The sequence below is a fragment of the Ctenopharyngodon idella genome, chromosome 11, assembly GCF_019924925.1.
Source record: "Ctenopharyngodon idella isolate HZGC_01 chromosome 11, HZGC01, whole genome shotgun sequence".
Lineage (NCBI taxonomy): Eukaryota > Metazoa > Chordata > Actinopteri > Cypriniformes > Xenocyprididae > Ctenopharyngodon > Ctenopharyngodon idella.
In genome coordinates this window covers 18,378,152-18,397,716 of record NC_067230.1, presented here as the reverse complement: position 1 = coordinate 18,397,716, position 19,565 = coordinate 18,378,152, and the positions used below count along the sequence as shown (strand labels likewise).

The 19,565-nt window shown below is 30.8% G+C and overlaps 1 protein-coding gene and 1 long non-coding RNA gene across 3 annotated transcripts in view; one reads left to right on the top strand and one right to left on the bottom strand.

Annotated features, from left to right (window-relative positions):
- Positions 1 to 19,565, bottom strand: part of sptbn1 (spectrin, beta, non-erythrocytic 1) — a 91,731-nt gene that overhangs the window by 62,204 nt on the left and 9,962 nt on the right. The gene's annotated exons all lie outside the window — the stretch shown is intronic.
- LOC127522362 (uncharacterized) lies at positions 3,495 to 18,603 on the top strand. Its single transcript, XR_007932571.1, has 3 exons — positions 3,495 to 4,226; positions 13,590 to 13,847; positions 16,984 to 18,603. It is a non-coding gene; the product is annotated as an uncharacterized LOC127522362 (long non-coding RNA).

The following is a 19,565-nucleotide window of genomic DNA, read 5'->3' as shown; positions in this document are numbered from 1 at the left end:
GGTAATACAACTCTGATAGTGCATGGTACTGAATTTTATGTAATATGGCATTTAAAAAACAATTGGTACCATATCCAATGGTATTTTCTTGTAATTACTGCATTTATATAGGCTTTTAAATGATAAAAAAAAAATGACATCACGATGTCCAAAACATGGTATTTCTATCTTACATTAGTACAAATGTGCTAGAAATCACAATCCAACACAGAATCCAAAATAAAGTACACTAAAAAAAACAAGTGTAGAAACAATGCATAAATAAATAAAATTATTTTTGTACATGTCCGAGTATATTCATTTTATTCGTATACTATTTAAATGACACTACAGAGTGTTTTCCACATTTTTATGGTAATACCATGGAACTTTTTGTAAGGGAAAATATTATACAAAATGCACACCCTTAAAATCTCAATTTAAAATGAACTTCTAAATGCACATTATATTAAGGAAAACGCAGATCCTCGGTGCAGTAAAGACAGCATGTGACGCATCAGGAGACATTCTCGTGTCAATACGTCAGCTGGGCGGACGGGCTTGTCTGGCTCAAAGTCAAGACGCACATATCTTATTGATTTTCCGGCGTCTCTCGGATACACTAAGTCAAGCGAGCGTCTGTCCTCTGCAGTAAAAGCTTCGGCCTGAGCACTGATGCATCATTACCGACTCTCTGACTCCAAAACACACACACACAACACAACACAAAAACCCACGCAACTGTCTGTGCAACTTAACGTTGATATAGAGTTCATCTTGCAAATAAAGTTCTGTGGTTTTAGCATAAAGTTATACCATGTATAAAGTTATAAAGTTATATAAAGTTATACCACTGTATATTATATATATATATATATATATATATATATATACATACAGTCAAACCAAAAATTATTCAGACATTTTTTATATATTTTTACTAGTGGGTTCAGGACACTATAGTTAATTTATGTAAATGAGGATAGCAAAATAAAGTAAACGGTGACATATTATACCCAAAAATTCTTCATACAGTGGACTACCAGTAAAATTGATAAAATTTTGGAACCAAAAATTATTCATTGACCATGTTTTGCTTAAGTGTTATCTGACATAATTAAGATTATTTTTTCTGACACAGTTTAACTCTGAGATCTTGTCATATTTTATTACCATTTTTTTAAACTGTAGTGAATAAACTGAATTAATGAATGAAATGTTCAAGGTGTGTCTGAATAAATTTTGGTTTGACTGTATATGATGCATGTATATATAGCAAAAAAATAAATATATATATATATATATATATAATATATATATATTAGTGTACTATTATTTCTCAAACAATGCATCATTTTTTTCCAGTGATATTTCAGTATTATTTATATACTGTTATAGTATTTATTAATATTTTGAAATAGCTACATTTTCAGTTTTCATTTTAAATTTAGTAATGTGATTTTGTCATTTTTATTAGTTTTTGCTTTTAAAATATTTCTATTAGCTTTAATTAATTTTTATATTAGTTTTAGTAATGTTGTCATCATTTTTATTCATTTTTTTCACATATTTTTGTATAGTTTTAATTTATTTTTTATTTCTGTTGTAGTAATTTTTGTACTTCAACTACAGTTAATTGCCAAGGTCACATTTCAAGTTTTTCATAATATTTATTTTTCATTTTATTTTATGCTTTATTTCAATCTCCAAAAACTGTTTTTAATCATTTTAACTGCCGATTTTTTTTTTTTTTTATCATTTTAGTTTTAGTTAACAATAACAACACTGATTTGTTGATGATAAAATGTAAATACCATGTTTAAAAAAAAATTACCATGGTACCTTGGGTCAAAAATCAATGACATAGGTGCATTCACGGCATGTCATAATTACCGTAATTACGAGATTTTAAAGCGTTTGTGTCCTTGTAGAGCTCGTAATTACAACTTGTAAGCTGGGAATTTTCAAAGAGCTCTGACTTGTACCATGTGACCATTGCAGATTCATTTAGGCATTGATAGTGTTGCCATAGAAATGCATAATTCCAAAGACATGAACAGCTAATCTAGAAATTACAGTAATTACAGCATATGGATACTGTTATCAAAATACCATCTGATATCCTTTCTAAACCTTAGTTCCACCAGTCCGTGACTCAAGGTCGACATCATCCTGAGGATTCGAGCGTGATATTGTCTGAAAGACGATCCTAAGACCAGGGCTTGTGAGCGAGCTAACGGCTAACAGTGTCAGCATCGCTCCCATACTGCTGAGGTCAAAGCTGGCGCTAGCATGTACACAGAGCTGCGCTAGTCCTGTCTGCAGAGCTTTTTATAGCACTGGCACACACCCAGAGGCTGCTGGGACAAACCGCATTAAAGCACAAGATCTGGCCTGAAACCTACAGAGGTAGCGTTTCAGATCATCTAAATTGCTTATTTAAGTATTGCATCGTTAGCTCTGCAATATGCTAAGGCTAAATCTATTCAATCTTTGCACTTAAAAGCTTCCATTTCAGTTCAGATGTTCCCTCAGAAGGCAGCTCACTAGGTTTTAAAACAATATCATAATCAAGTCATCATAATCATAAGCTTTCTGATGCACTGCGTCCTCTCTTCCTCTGAAAGACCATTACGCTCTATTTCTCCCTCCATTTCTCTCCACTGATTCAATTAGCTGGTAAACAACAGTATGAGGATCTTATATCAAATTGCTTCGACGTTACGCTGATAAACAATCTGCACAAACTGCTGAGTCAGATCAAACGCACTTGTTTTTGCCATGGACTGACTGTCAGCTCTGCTTAAAAGCGGATTGGCTGTAACAGGTCACATGACTTACATGCTAAAAATCACAGAAAGTTTGGGGTCTGGGAGATTGTTTTTTATGTTTATGAAAGAAGCCTCTTCTGCTTACCAAGACTGTATTTCTTTGATCAAAAATACGGTAAAAATTGTGAAATATTTTTACAATTTAAAACAGCTGTTTTCTATGTGAATATATTGTAAAATGTAATTTATTCCTGTGATCAAATCTGAATTTTCTGCCCACTAAGGCTGCATTAAATTGTTTAAAAATACAGTAAAAATTGTGAAATATTTGTACAATTTAAAACTACTGTTTTCTATGTGAATATAAAGTAAATTGTAATTTATTCCTGTGATCAAAGCTGAATTTTCAGCATCATTACTCCAGTCTTCAGTGTCACATGATCCTTCAGAAATCATTCTAATATGCTGATTTGATTCTCAAGAAACATTTATGATTATTATCAATGTTGAAAACAGATTTTTTTCAGGATTCTTTGATGAATAGAAAGTTCAAAAGTACAGCATTTATTTGAAATATAATCTTCTGTAGCATTATAAATGTCTTTACTGTCACTTTTGATCAATTTTATGCATCCTTTTATGAATAAAAGTATTGATTTTTATTCAAAAATAAGCTTTGGCATTTTTCTGAGGCATCTCAAGGTCATTTCCTGATCAAACTGCTTCTAAGAAGATGCCTATAATGGATTAGTTTTGTATACATATTTAGAAAAGCTTTAAAAGCTTTTCAAGAACCCGGCCCTGAGATTCATATCCCTGATCGATCCCGTGTTAAAATGGACGCATGAGTGCCGATCAGCAGTGAAGTCATTAGGACACAATCATGACGGCCTCCATTTACCCTGCCAGTGTTTCCGCCCACCCTATCATCTGCAGGAAATGAACGCTGGGATACGGATAACACTCATGAATGCCCTCTGTTTCCTTCTCTCTCCCCATGAGGTGGAAACAGTCAAACAGTCAAAACACAGTAAAGCAGCCATTATGAATCCGGAAACTTCATCTCCGGCCAAAGTATGTCATGCAGATGGTTCTCAGGGCAGAACGACCCCTGCTCGGCCAACCGAGAGAGATTTCATGATCGCGGCGCGGCCGTGACGGATCAGGCCTTCGACGTGTTATGACAGCCTTGTGTTTTTGCGTCTCGACTCGAGCCAAGAGTCATGGTGGGAGATGCATAAAAGCTCGAGCTGAAGGCATTCTCATCTCATCTGACACACTGAGACTGAAGCCGAGGCATGTGACCTCCAGCAGGGGGCGGTGTTGCATGAAAACAAAGACTGGCCTTTAGCTAATGAATGTGTTTTTCATAGAGGCAGCAGCAGACCGGATCTCCAGGGATTTACAGTGAACGCTGTGTGACCCAGATGTCAACTGTAAAAGCTTGAAACGCATCGGTGTGGATTTACTATCACGGTAAGATTCAGCACGTGTGTTGGAGTTTGACAGGGTGACGCTCACAAAGACATGTCCAGATCACATTTATACCTCATAATTTCAGGATCTTAACCCTTAAGATTGTTTGGGATTGTGAGATTGTTTTTATTTAACTCTTGAAAAAAGCGCAACCCTAACCCTAACTCAAACTAAATATAAAGGCCCTGAAGCGGGTGGAAACGTCAGTGCTTTAAAAGAAATAAAGTTTCTATTTATGTTTGTAGAGTGAGCGTTGCACTTTTTTCTAGAGCGGAAATTGATTTTTTGAGTTGAGCTTCCTCCACAGATGGTTGAGCACTTACTTTTCAATTTTGGTTAAATTTTTATTTCCATTAAAATAAAATAAAATAATAAAAATAATATATAAAATATTAAATATTAAATATAAAAAAATTAATTAAAATACTATATAAAATACAATATTAAATAAAAAATATGATATATAAAATATTAAATATAACAAGTAAAATTCAATTAAAACTAATATATAAAATACAATATTAAATATAAAAGATTAAATTAAAATACTATATAAAATATTAAATATAACAAGTAAAATTCAATTAAAACTAATACAATATTAAATATAAAAAATAAAATTAAAAACACTATATAAAATGCAATATTAAATATAAAAAAATAATATTAAATATTAAATAATAAAATTAAAATTAAAATACTATATAAAATACAATATTAAATATAAAAAAATATATTTATAAATATAAATAAAATTAAATTCAAATTAAAAAATACAAAATATAATATTAAATATAACAAATAAATAAAATAAAATCAATATAAATTACATTGAGCACTACAAATGCTACCATGATGTATACTTTGTGTACTATGTATAATTTGCATTACAGTCAGAATTTAGGGTGAAAAATTTGCTTAATTGTGTTTAAAATAATGCAATGCACAATAAAATATATTAATGCATCACATTTACACCCCAAATTAAAAGAAAAAAATATTTCTGCATTTTTTAAGGACCTTAACCTTTACGATTTTTTTGGTATTGTGAGATTATTTTTATTTAACTCTAGAAAAAAAGTGCAACCCTAACCCTAACTCAAACTAAATATAAAGGCCCTAAAGCGGGTCGAAATGTGGAAAAGTTTTTTCTTAGTTGAGCTTCCTCTACAGTTGGTTGAGCACTTGCTTTTCAATTTTGGTTTAATTTTTATTTCCATTAAAAAAAATAATAAAATAAAAAATATTAAATATAAAAAAATTAAATAAAAAATAATATATAAAACAAACAAAATAATATAACAAATAAAATTAAATTAAAATAACATAAAATACAATATTAAGTATAAAATCAAAATAGATTCCATTGAATACTACAAATGCTACCACAATGTATACTTTCTGTACTATGTATAATTCGCATTAGTGTTTATGCACAATAAAATATATCAATACACAAAAATAATAATGCACAACGAAATGGTTCTTAATGCAAAATAATAAAGCAAAATATAATTTCCTATTTTTTGTCTTTGACTTTGGTCTGAACTATAAGCCATACATGTTTCCCTTCTTTTCTTCACACATTTCTAAGCGCTGATGTGTGGAATCACCATGGCACCCAGCGTCCTCGGAAACCCCAGTGTTTCCAAATGAGTGAAAGAGCCTCATTGTGTGGAAAGCCATCAAACTCCGGCACAATACGTCTTTTTCTCATTGTCACATAAAGCTGTCTGGACCCTGTTAATGTGTTTCTCTGTATAAGATAGAGTACGCCGCTCTCCAGAAACACACCAGTTTCATAACAGCTCCATTCCTGTGAGTTCATCCTCGCTGAACGTGAATACTTCAAATCCACATACATTATTTACTATAGGAGGAGGGAAATGCTTTCATAGAATACTTATTGATCCTACAGATATTTTCCATTTTACAGTTTTGTGCCATCATGTCCATAAAACATTAACATGGTACAATGTCCATAAAGCCATGAAAAAACAATTTTTTTGTTAGTCAGTCAATAGTTTCCACCAAAATACCTTATTTACCACAGTGAGATGACTGCAAATGAATCAAATTACTGTAAATGAATCACCCGTTTAAACAGAGTAAGTCATTTTAATATTTGATTATAGTGGTGTTTTACCACACATTTACCACAATTTTACTGAAGTAAATATTGTATTTTGACAGAAACTATTGAGCATTAACCAACAACAACAGCAAAAAAGTACTACAGCTGTACCATGGTACAGTGATGTTTCAGATGGTAATACTATGGTACTTTAAAATACACCGTGGTACTTGTAAGATTACCACAGTACATGTCCAAAATAGCATGGTACTTTTTTGTAAGTGTATTTTGGAGTGCCATGTAAAAAAGTAAACATTCAGTACCATGGTAAAGTATCATGTTACTATATGATACCATAATTAATTAGTACTTGCAAAAAAATATGAATAGCAATAAAAATATATCAATATTAAATACATATATACATAAATATATAAAATCAGTGCTGTCAAATTGATTATTCGCGATTAATTGATTAATCACATCTAACATAAATATATCAATATTAAATACATGCATATATAATTAGTGCTGTCAAATCGATTAATCGCGATTAATCGCATCTAGCATAAATATCAATATTAAATACATGCATATATAATTAGTGCTGTCAAAATCGATTAATCTCAATTAATCGCATCTAGCATAAATATCAATATTAAATACATGCATATATAATTAGTGCTGTAAAATCGATTTATCGCATCTAGCATAAATATATCAATATTAAATACATGCATATATAATTAGTGCTGTCAAAATTGATTAATCGCGATTAATCGCATCTAGCATAAATATCAATATTAAATACATGCATATATAATTAGTGCTGTCAAAATTGATTAATCGCGATTAATCGCATCTAGCATAAATATCAATATTAAATACATGCATATATAATTAGTGCTGTCAAAATTGATTAATCGCGATTAATCGCATCTAGCATAAATATCAATATTAAATACATGCATATATAATTAGTGCTGTCAAATCGATTTATCGCATCTAGCATAAATATATCAATATTAAATACATGCATATATAATTAGTGCTGTCAATTCGACTAATCGCGATTAATCGCATCTAGCATAAATATCAATATTAAATACATGCATATATAATTAGTGCTGTCAATTTGACTAATCGCGATTAATCACATCTAACATAAATATCAATATTAAATACATGCATATATAATTTGTGCTGTCAAATCGATTCATCGCATCTAGCATAAATATCAATATTAAATACATGCATATATAATTAGTGCTGTCAATTCGACTAATCGCGATTAATCACATCTAGCATAAATATATAAATATTAAATACATGCATATATAATTAGTGCTGTCAATTCGACTAATCGCATCCAACAAAACTTTGTAAATGTGTATATATATTTATACACACAAATATTTACAAACTGATACAAATACATCAATTTAAATTATTAAAATATTACTACTGTATATCTAATGATATATAGTTTTATTAATATTGTTTTTTTTTTAAAAATTGAAAAAAATCCAGAATACATGCATATATAATTAGTGCTGTCAAATCGATTATTTGCGATTAAACAGATTAAAATATAACAAAAAGTACAAACAGCAGCAAACTGAAAACTAATATATATATATATATATATATATATATATATATATATATATGCATATTTTTGTAAGTACATATATATACATACACAAATAAAAAACAAAAGATAAGGAAAAGATGTGTTTGAAAAAGATCACATTAATTTAAGATTTTATATCAATTTGAGTTTTACGTTTTCAGAAGGAAATATTACTGAGCAATAGCAGTAGTGATGATGCCTTTTCAGACAGCACTAATAATTATAGTAACTATGGAATTCTGGCAGAAACTATGGTTGCCATGGTAATATTTGTGAGGGAGAGAGCTGTAGGATTGTGCGTGGGACAGGACTGCTGCTCGGGTTCACAATGGGTTGCCTAGGTTACTCTGACACTACACTGCCCCGCTGATGGAGGAGTGGGCCGAATCCTTCATTCTGCTGAACCCCTCCACCTCAGCGCAGCCCACGCACACACACGTCTGCAAACACCCACACACACATGCTGCAGCATCACTGCAGAACACAGCAGGAGCCAAACGCTCCTCTCCACCAGATCTCTCTCAAACGGCCAACCGCTCGCTATGTGTGGCATGCAGCCTGGATCTCTTAAAGCTGAAATATCTCTCCTCCTGTAGTGCGACACCTCGTTCAGCGGCCGGCTGCGATAGTTTGGGTGTGTTTGGACGCATAACTGGACTCGTACGGATGGAATGCAGCTGGTCAAGCCTTTCCAAAACAATCAGGCAACGAGACCTGAAGACTGTGAGGACGCGTGAGCAACTTCATACTGTAGTGAAATCTGCAGTGCTGCTTCTGTAGATTGTAGGGTTGCTAAGAAACTACGTGGCCAAAGCTGAACGGAAAGCGCCGGCAGCGAATAAGAAGCGCCATCTGGTTCTGCCGCCTGTGTCAGAAGATTCTAGATATCAAACATTGAAGAAACTGGGTCTGGACATCATCCAGAACCACAAAACAGGACATGACACCAAAATATCAATAATCCATATTAATTCCACTGACATTCTACAAGATGCTATATTTGATCATTCTCAATACCAATTCTGATACTCCGGCAAAAACTGATAAAGATAATAATAATAATAATAATTATATATATATATAATTTTTTTTTTTTCAAATTTAAGTTGTATAAATTTACATTTATTACTTTTATACTTCTTTAAAATTTCTAACATTATTAAAAATTATAAATATTAAAAAAATTATAAAAAATTATAATATACAATTAAAATATTATTTATGTATAATTTTACAATAATAAAATTATTGATATTTTTTATATTGATATAAATACATCAATGTTGATTATCAATAAAATATTATTACTGTATTTTATATATTTTTTATATATTTTATTATATATCTAATATATTATATAATATATTTAATATATTCAATTAAACATTTTACTATTTTATATATATATATATATATAAAAAAAAATATTTAATATATATATAGATTTTAAATTATATATATAATTTTATATTCTGTATATATATATATATATATATTTAATTTATATAATATAATTTGTATTAATATATTTAAAATTTGAAATTATTAAATTTTAAAAATTGAAAAATGTATTTTTTGTATAAATGTAGAATTAAATGTAAATTTGTACAACTTAAATTATTAAATTATATAACAAAAAAAACAGCAAACTGAAAATGTATACACTAAAACATAACTGTAAAAATTTAAGACTGAAAAATTTCCACTGAAACAGTAATATACCATAAAAACAATGCATTCTGGGTAATATTATTTGTCGTTTTAGCCTATAGGCCTCTTTTCTTAAAATGACAAATAATACCCAGAATGCATTATTTTTATGATATATTACTGTTTCAATGGAAAACTTTATTTTACTGTGTAAATTTGTTTAGATTTTTTAGTCATTTTTTAGAGTGTAGTGCTTTTTTTACAACAGAAATTGTTTCTATCTAGGTACTATACTATAAAAATGTTTAATTTTGTGAAGAAATGGCAGTACTTTGACCATGAGGTGCCAGTTAAACATGAGAGCCGTAAACGTGGCACTTAGCTGACGCTGAACCGAAGCTAAACCGTGTATGATTGCATTATGAAGAACTCGAGTCATCAGAGGCATTACAGGCCGCAGATTAAAGCCATTACCTCAACAGGTTCCTCCATAAATACATCTCACACGTACAAAATAACCTCCATTAGCTGAACGTGTGACGTCAGAGCATGGAATATGAAATGGAATTCTGCCAACTGTAAAAAAAAAAAAAGACTGTGGGCATATTATGGGCAAGGTGCTTGTAGCCGTTCCCTTATTATGCCCAGAGACGTTCCCACACAGATGCCATCACTGATGACCGATGACTTAATGGCAGAAATAAACTCAAGCGTTGTCCTTGTGGGATATCTCAAGCACAGGCCTCCGTCTTCCCAGCTGGAAATGGAGGAAAATAAGGACGCGTCCCTGAAGTTCAAGAGGGAAGCTGGGCATTTTAGCAAGGGTTACTAAGTTCCCATGACTGACATGCCGGGCTGGACTGTTCCCACTTCTGGGAAAACATTTGTGTGTGCAGATCTGAATCTAACAAAGAGGTTTAGAAGAATAAAAACTATTTATTTGCACATGTTTGCATTAAAAAGAAAGACATTTTAAAATGTGCATGGTATAGAAAAAAAAAAATTCCCTTTGTTCTAGAAAATAAACTTTGACAATATTAAAGTTACAAAAGTTACAATCTGCACATATATCAAGAGATGTATTAAATTATAATAAATTACAAATTATAAGAAATTAAATTTTCCACATTTTAATACCCCAAAAATTCTAATTGGTGTCAAACTAGATAACTTAAAATAGGTGTGGGTGTGTGTGTAATATATATTATATATATATACACACACACACACACACACACACACACACACATACATACATACACACAAACACATTTATATATATATTTATTTATTTATTAATTAAAATCTATAGGACTGTATCAGATTATAAGTATATATATATATATAAAATTTACAATAATATTTTACTGATATCATTGTTAAAATATTATATATATAAATATAAATTACATTAATAAATAATATTTAATTGATATTTATATATTGATATAAATACATTAATGTTGATTATCAATAAAATATTATTGCTGTATTTTATATATTTAATATTTTATTATATATGATATATTTTGTTATATATTTAATATATTATACACTACATTTAATATATTAAATTAAATATTTTAATGTTATAGATATTATTTTTTATATATATATATATATATATATATTTTAATTATATATATATATATATATATATATATATTATAATTTTATATACTGTATATATATATATATATATATATATTTGTTTATTTAATATATAATATTTTAATTATATATCATTTTTATTTTATATTATTTTTATTGTTAATATTTTTAATGTAAAATGACAGAAATTTGTTATTTTTATAAATCAATAGAACTTTATCATATATATCTATAGATATTACATTATAAGCATAAGAAAAGTAGAAATTATTCATATTTATTTATATGTATTTATATGTTTATTTATGTATTGAAATCTATAGAAATGTATCACATTTTAACCTTAAGAAAAGTAGAAATTAAGCCGAAACTCAAATCCGTATAAATTTTGAAATGCAGCCAATCATTTGTTGTTCTTTTCACACCACCAGTCCAATAAAGATGCCCGTGTAATTAATAAAACATAAATGATTGTAATTAAAAAGCTCAACAGTCCTGATGGCCGCAGCTGCTTGTGTTTCACGTTGACAAATTCGTTTGCGGCTTTGCCAGAGTTGTGTTTACAGAGGCAGCGGTCCAAAAGATCTTGTTATTATGTATTGTTTAGTTCTTCTCGAGATGGACGACAACCATGTGAACGCGTGCAGCTAGCATGAAATATGGCTAACAGATGTGAGCAGTCGGGTCTCAGAAACATGTGGAAAGTGAAGAAATCCCCCCGCGCTTGATCCAGGCCGTAAGATAACCTTGAGTTGCACAATTTACAGTCACGCCGCTGTTAAACAGATACAGAGGAAGAATTGAGCTTCACACTCATTTATAGCTCTATACTCATACTCATTAGTGTCTGCTGTTGTATATTGATTAATTAGCGTTAATTAGTCCGTGTTTTCGTGACACACAGGGACGAGCGATCCAATGGCCCGTCTGTCTTTTGTTAGATCTCTGGAGATGTCATTAGCTCAGAATGTCACACTGGCCAGAGAATGAGCTCCATTATGACATCACTTCCTGGGGCCCAGAGACTCTGGAAAGTGTTTGCAAAGAGACGCTCTTGCCAGAAGAGCAGTTCATTGTGACTTCGATCTAAACCAGAGACCAAAGTTTCCCGTCAAACAGTGCTATGAATTGAGATGTTATGCAGCAAATCTCACCAAAGCCTTCAAGAACATGTCCAGGTCCCCCAAAATATAAGAAAGAAATTATATTTTGCATATATATAAAATGAAATAAAATTATAAGACAATAATAAAAGTAAATATAATTTTATATACTAAATATATTTATTTATTTACTTATTTTCATAAAAAGTTCATAACAAAAGTTTGGAATAATTAATATTTTTTAAATATTTTTGAAAGAGGTCTCTTCTGTTCAACAATGTGGCATTTATTTGTCAAAACATTATTACAATATAAAGTAAGCGTTTTCTATTTGAATATATTTTCAAATGTAATTTAGTCCTGTCATGGCAAAATATTTCAAGAACACGTCTAGGTCATATTTCATGCCAAATTTAAAAGAAAGAAATCATATTTTGCATATATTTATATAAATTGCACATATATCAAAAGAAATAAAATTATAAGAAATATAAATAAAAATAAATTTATATCCATCTATATAAATTGCACATATATCAAAAGAAATTTAAAAAATAAAATAAATTATATATTTAGTTATTTATTTTCTTATTTTCTAAATTTTATTAAAATGTTTTTTTATTTTTTAATTTATACATTTTTAATGATTTTTATATTTACATCTATCTTTCTACCGCATACATTTATATAACTTGCACATATATCAAAAGAAATAAAATTATAAGAAATAAATAAAAATAAAAATAATTTATATATAGTTATTTTCTTATTTTCTAATATTTTTATTTATTTTTATATTTATAAATGTTTTAATCATTTTTGTATTTACAATTATCTATCTATCTATATAAATTGCACATATATCAAATTAAAGAAAATTATAAGGAATTTAAAAAATATATATTTAGATATTAAATATATTTAGTTATTTATTTTGTTATTTTCTATTTTTTATTAAAATGTTTTTTAAAAATAAATTTAACGATTTTTATATTTACATTAATATAAAATCTATATAAATTGCACAAATATCCAAAAAAAATGAAATTATAAGTCATTTTTAAAAAATAAAAAATATTTATATATTAAATATATTTAGTTATTTATTTTATTTTATTTATTTTGTATTAATTTTTTTTTATTTATACATTTTTAATGATTTTTATATTAACATCTATCCATCCATCCATCTTTACAGCAAAGATAATTTGGGAGTGCTGAATTGTGATAAATATAAAGATTTATTCCTTATGATTTGGGGGTAAAATATGACCTAGACATGTTCTTGACAGGTTTCAAGAAGATTCCTTCTACAGACGTCAGGATTTTTTTGAAGCAGATTCATGTGAAGTCCAGCTCTGGAATGTGGTGTGATCACAGCCACTTCAGCTCTATATCAGTGCTGCTGAACCTCATTGGTCCGTGTGAAGTGTGGGAATATTCCAGCTCTCTCTGAACCCTGTTATCAATCGGGAGTGTCGCTGATAATCGGTGATGAATGTGATACAGAAGACGAGCCACTCGCAAACATTCCTACAGCTGGCTTTCAGGTATGTTTAAAGACCTCCGTCAAATCAAACTTCACGGTTTGTAGCTTTCAATTCATGCATGAAGTTTTAAAAGGACTATATATGTAAGAACGTTCATGTATTAATCGCTTTTTTATTGCCAATATATGAACAGCTTTTACTTAAAAAAAAAAACGAGACCTTCCCCGACTTCCTAGGTTGTCTATGAAAGTCTGTAGACTGAGTTTTATGTGAATGACTCGGGTCGTTTTTGCCGGGAAAATCAAAAGGAAGTGACGGTTACGCCCAACGTTCAAAATAATGCCGAAAGAGCCATTCTGTACTGTAATGTCAGTGTATCATGCAAAGAAAAGGGATTAATTCAAACTATAGTCTCACATAGTCAGATCTAATATAGTCTATAGTCTTAAATATACTTTATAATCAAATTATAATAACAGTGTGATTTTCATTACCTCATCTGTCGACATGATGCCGGTGAATCTCAGAGCTGGTTCAAACATATCCACATCGCTATGATCAGATGATTTCTCACCGCTGCCATTTTTGTTGTGTTTACTTTGTTTTTTAGAGGAAAGCGCGCGAATATTTACATATTCATCTAACCGTCGCTCTCAGCAGTGTGAACGGCGTCAGGATGTTCGTTAAAAGTATATCGCGGCAAAGGTATTTACAACTTCTTTTTATTTCTAAGCAAAGAACGGAAAAGAACTTCGCCGTGAGTATCTCGCGGCCTTGAATCACGTTCAGTCTCTTGTACGTTACGTGTGCACGAGGCACGAGCACGAGCAGAAAGTTACTGCTGCAGTTCACTTAACGTCCACAGGTGTCGCTAAAAACAAGGGTTTCTGAATTCTACATTTGTTAGCATACTAAAAAACAATGTCAAAATTAACTTCTAGCAGATCAACATTTAGAATACTACACGATTCTATTGGCAAAAGCATCTTTCTCCATTGATGTATAACATTTTTGATATCAGGGGATATGAAATATTTTTTAATAAACTTTCTACAGGTATTTCAGACCTTGTTTTTTTCTAATATGTCAACAAAGGAAAGATTTCATGGGCCTTTTAACGACTGCAACCTTCAGCACATCTTAAAAAGCTGATCTCTGCCAAACCAACTAAAACTCATAAAGACAAACCAAGTGATTTTAAAAGCAGCAGATTTGTGCTTCGACATGCCGAATCCTGGATCACGCTGCTCTCGTTAACTTGACTTTTCCAAACACACACACACACACACACATATTTCGTAGAGGGCAAAGACATTATAAGATTAACACCATTCTCGAGTTCTACATCTTCACTGGAATGAACAATTAAAGGCAAACGTCTAAACATTTATAGTAAGAGTGTCACAGGAAAGTGCCAGATGTTTATATTATATACTAAAGCGCTTCCCTCCGCGACACGGAGAAGTGCTTGATTAAATATCTATAAAAACATATTCATATGCTGGGAATATAGCTCAAAATAACCATTTTTTCAGCTGAACCATCAGCATTAACAATGTTTATGAGATGAACCATCATTTCAAGCCAACAGCCTTGTTCCCATTCAGTGTGTTTAATACATTCAGTGTGTTTAATAAAGCAAAATGCAGTAGAAATCCAGTTAGAAGTAATCAAGGAATGTTTCCGCACCGTTTTACACTAAATCAACACAAGATTTTTGAATGATGACGCATTAATTCATGTTTGAAGCAGTTTATTAAAATGGACAGCTTGAAATAATTTGCGACTGAAGTTTAAATCAGAGACGCTATTAAAACTTCTCAATGCTCTCAAAACTCGCAAAACGGAAGCTTGTTTCCGCCACTAAATAAAAAAAATTCTGACTTTATAACTCGCAATTCCGATTTTATAACATGTAATTCCAACTTTATAACTCGCAATTCTGACTTTATAACTCGCAATTCCGACTTTATAACATGTAATTCCGACTTTATAACTCGTAATTCCAACTTTATAACTCACAATTCCAACTTTATAACATGTAATTCTGACTTTGTATCTCGCAATTCTGACTTTATAACTCGCAATTCTGACTTTATAACTCGTAATTCCAACTTTATAACTCACAATTCCGACTTTATAACATGTAATTCTGACTTTGTATCTCGCAATTCTGACTTTATAACTCAAAATTCCGACTTTATAACTTAAAATTCTGATTTTATAACTTGCAATTCTGACTTTATAACATGTAATTCCGACTTTATAACTCGCAATTCCGACTTTATAACATGTAATTCCGACTTTATAACTCGTAATTCCAACTTTATAACTCACAATTCCAACTTTATAACATGTAATTCTGACTTTGTATCTCGCAATTCTGACTTTATAACTCGCAATTCTGACTTTATAACTCGTAATTCCAACTTTATAACTCACAATTCCGACTTTATAACATGTAATTCTGACTTTGTATCTCGCAATTCTGACTTTATAACTCAAAATTCCGACTTTATAACTCAAAATTCTGATTTTATAACTTGCAATTCTGACTTTATAACATGTAATTCCGACTTTATAACTCGCAATTCCGACTTTATAACATGTAATTCCGACTTTATAACTCGTAATTCCGACTTTATAACTCGTAATTCCAACTTTATAACTCACAATTCCGACTTTATAACATGTAATTCTGACTTTGTATCTCGCAATTCTGACTTTATAACTCGCAATTCTGATTTTATAACTTGCAATTCTGACTTTATAACTTGCAATTCTGACTTTATAACTCGCAATTGCATATTATAAAATCAGAATTGCAAGATATAAACTCACAATTCTGAGAAAAAAGCCAGAATTGCGAGATGAAAAGTCCGATCTAATAAAAACTGATCTAATAACATGGTTTTGGAAACTTTATGGCCAAATAAAAAGTTAATAAAAGGCATATTCACACACTGTAAATAAATTGTGTTTCTTTTTTGCATTGGCTTTTTTGAGTTTTACTTACTGCCCAAAAGTTGTGATAACAGTTTTGTTTTTTGCAAATTGAAATACACTGGACAAATCAATTGGATAAACACAGTAAATGAAATTTATAAAAAAACTTTTTTTTTTTTTTTTTTTTTTTTAACAGTGCAATGTTGATTACTCTTATATAACTTGCTCTATACGCTCATTCTCTTGGCAGATGCCGCAGTCTCTCTACTCTGAAGTGTCTCCACATCCACCCCGTCGTCTCACCACACCCTGGGCTTTGGCAGGGAGACAGCGGGAATTGAACACATCCCGTTTAGACGGGGCCCGTGTGTGCTGAAAAACACACATGGCTTTGTGGGAAGGTCTGGATGTCATTAAACTCCTACGACTCCCAAGACTGTTTGTTTCTCGCTCTGTATCTCACACACATGCAGTGCTTACTATGTCTCTCTCTCTCCCTCTAAATCAGTATTTCTGAACGCAGAGTCCAGCTAGATACATAATTACATATCCACTAACCATTCAGAAACATCTACAAGTTGTAAGTTCTTCCTGAGTCTCTCCATCAGTGTCGACTCCGGTTTGAACAATGTAAGGCTGAACACCGTCGTCATTTTGGCTGCGTGAGATTCTCCAGCTTTGTTGTTGTTGAGCAACCGAAGCGTGAGCTGTTAAAGCTCCGCCCTCTTCTGGAAAGGGGGCGGGAGCAGCAGCTCATTTGCATTTAAAGGGACACGCACAAAAACAGCGTGTTTTTGCTCACACCCAAATAGGGGCAAATTTGACAAGCTATAATAAATGATCTGTGGGGGATTTTGAGCTGAAACTTCACAGACACATTCTGGGGACACATATTACATCTTGTGAAAGGGGCATTATAGGTCCCCTTTAATGTGTACCTTTTCGTTTTGGAATTTTCTCTGTGAACGCACTATTTATACTTAAAATCTACAGGTGAATCTGATGAAAAAAAAATCAAACACCTTGGCAAATCTGAGCACTGACTACAGACATCAGTCTATTTACCAACAACTGTAACTCACTATCCTGTTGATTTTTAAAAAATTAAATAAATAAATCAGAGCAACAAACGAAACAATCATCCAAGGAAATGTAGAGGATGCTTTAATCACCAGCAGCCCAAACTCACGAGAGACTCGCTGAACACAACACGCACGACCACTTCCTGTTTCAGTCATGCACGGGGACTATGGGAAAATCATGAGATAAATGGAGCGAGGCCAGCGAGTGTCCGTTTCAGATGACCTCATCTTTTCCGAAAGCTCGTCTCATACGCCCGTTCGGACAGATGTGAGGATCTCAAGCTTGAACTCACTGTCAGGATATTCTGCTGTGATACTCAAGTTTGACACCGCTGTGAAAATAAGTCACACAACGACCCGCAGAGAAGACGCATTAATGAGAAAAACACCAGAGAAAGTGAGATGAAGAGCGAGAGAGAGAGAGAGAAATCGGTGTCACAGATTAGCATGTGACCTTGAAAGCCGCCCTCTAATGCTCTGGATTCGTGCTTGCGGTGTCTGTTCCTTTACATCTAATTTTGAGGGATAAAAACCTCCAAACGGAGGCAGATGGCAACTTGTGTGTGCTTTTAATTGCTTTGCATTTTACAGCGACAGATCGTCCTTTAGAAATGAACAAGAACTGTGTATTTGTTAACATTCACAAGATCAGCGTCTGAATGCACAGAGAACAGCACTAGTTAATGGATTTCCAGACATTTCTGATATTTATGCATTCATGCATCTTTTCAGTGGAAATGTCATGATGTTTCTGCACATCTGTGCTGGAATAAAAATGAGTGAATCTCTGTAATATCTCAATTATTTCTTCTGCTTAAATTCTTCTCTGTTTATTGTTTGTCCTGATAAAAAGGTAAGATCTCAATACAAACTCACAAATTGTCCCAAAACCAAATGATATGAGCTGATATTCAACATAAATTTTATTGTTCTATACTTTTACTGTATGTTAAATGTAAAATGTTAATAAATATAATATTGGAAAATATATAAATTTACATAAGTACTATAAATATAAAAAAAATCTCTCTCTGTAATAAAAAAAAGTATTGTTAAATTATCCCAAAACCAAATGAATTTTACTGCAATTTTAACGCTTTATTAGTTTTACTGCATGTCAACAAAAACATAAAACATAAATAAAATGATAATTAATAAATAAACAATATTTGAGAATATTTCTTATCTATATGAATATATAAGTGTTATTAAAAAATAAAATATATAAAATGTAATTTAATAAAAATAAATTTTTTGCTGGAATCAAATTCTTTAATATCTCAATTATTTAATGATTAAATTCTTCTGTTTATTATTTCTGCTGAGAAAAAGTCAAAATCTCACTCTGAACTCAAATATTTCTTGTTAAATTGTCCCAAAACTGAATGAAATTTATTGCAATTTTATTGCTCTATTTTTAATGCATGTCAACAAAAATAAAACAAATAAAATGATAAATAATAAATAAACAATATTTGAGAATATATTCATATACATAAGAAATATAAGCATTATTAAAAAATAAAATATATGAAATAAAATTAAAAAATAAATGTTTGTGATGTTTTTGAACATCTGTGCTGGAACCAGAAATTCTTTAATATTTCAATCTAGTTTTTTTATAGTTTTTTAATATTTCTTCTAGATGCAATTTAATAATGATTAATTTCTTCTGTTTATTATTACTCCTGAGAAAAAAAGGCAAAAAAAAAATCGAAAACTTCTTGTTAAATTGTCCCAAAACTGAATG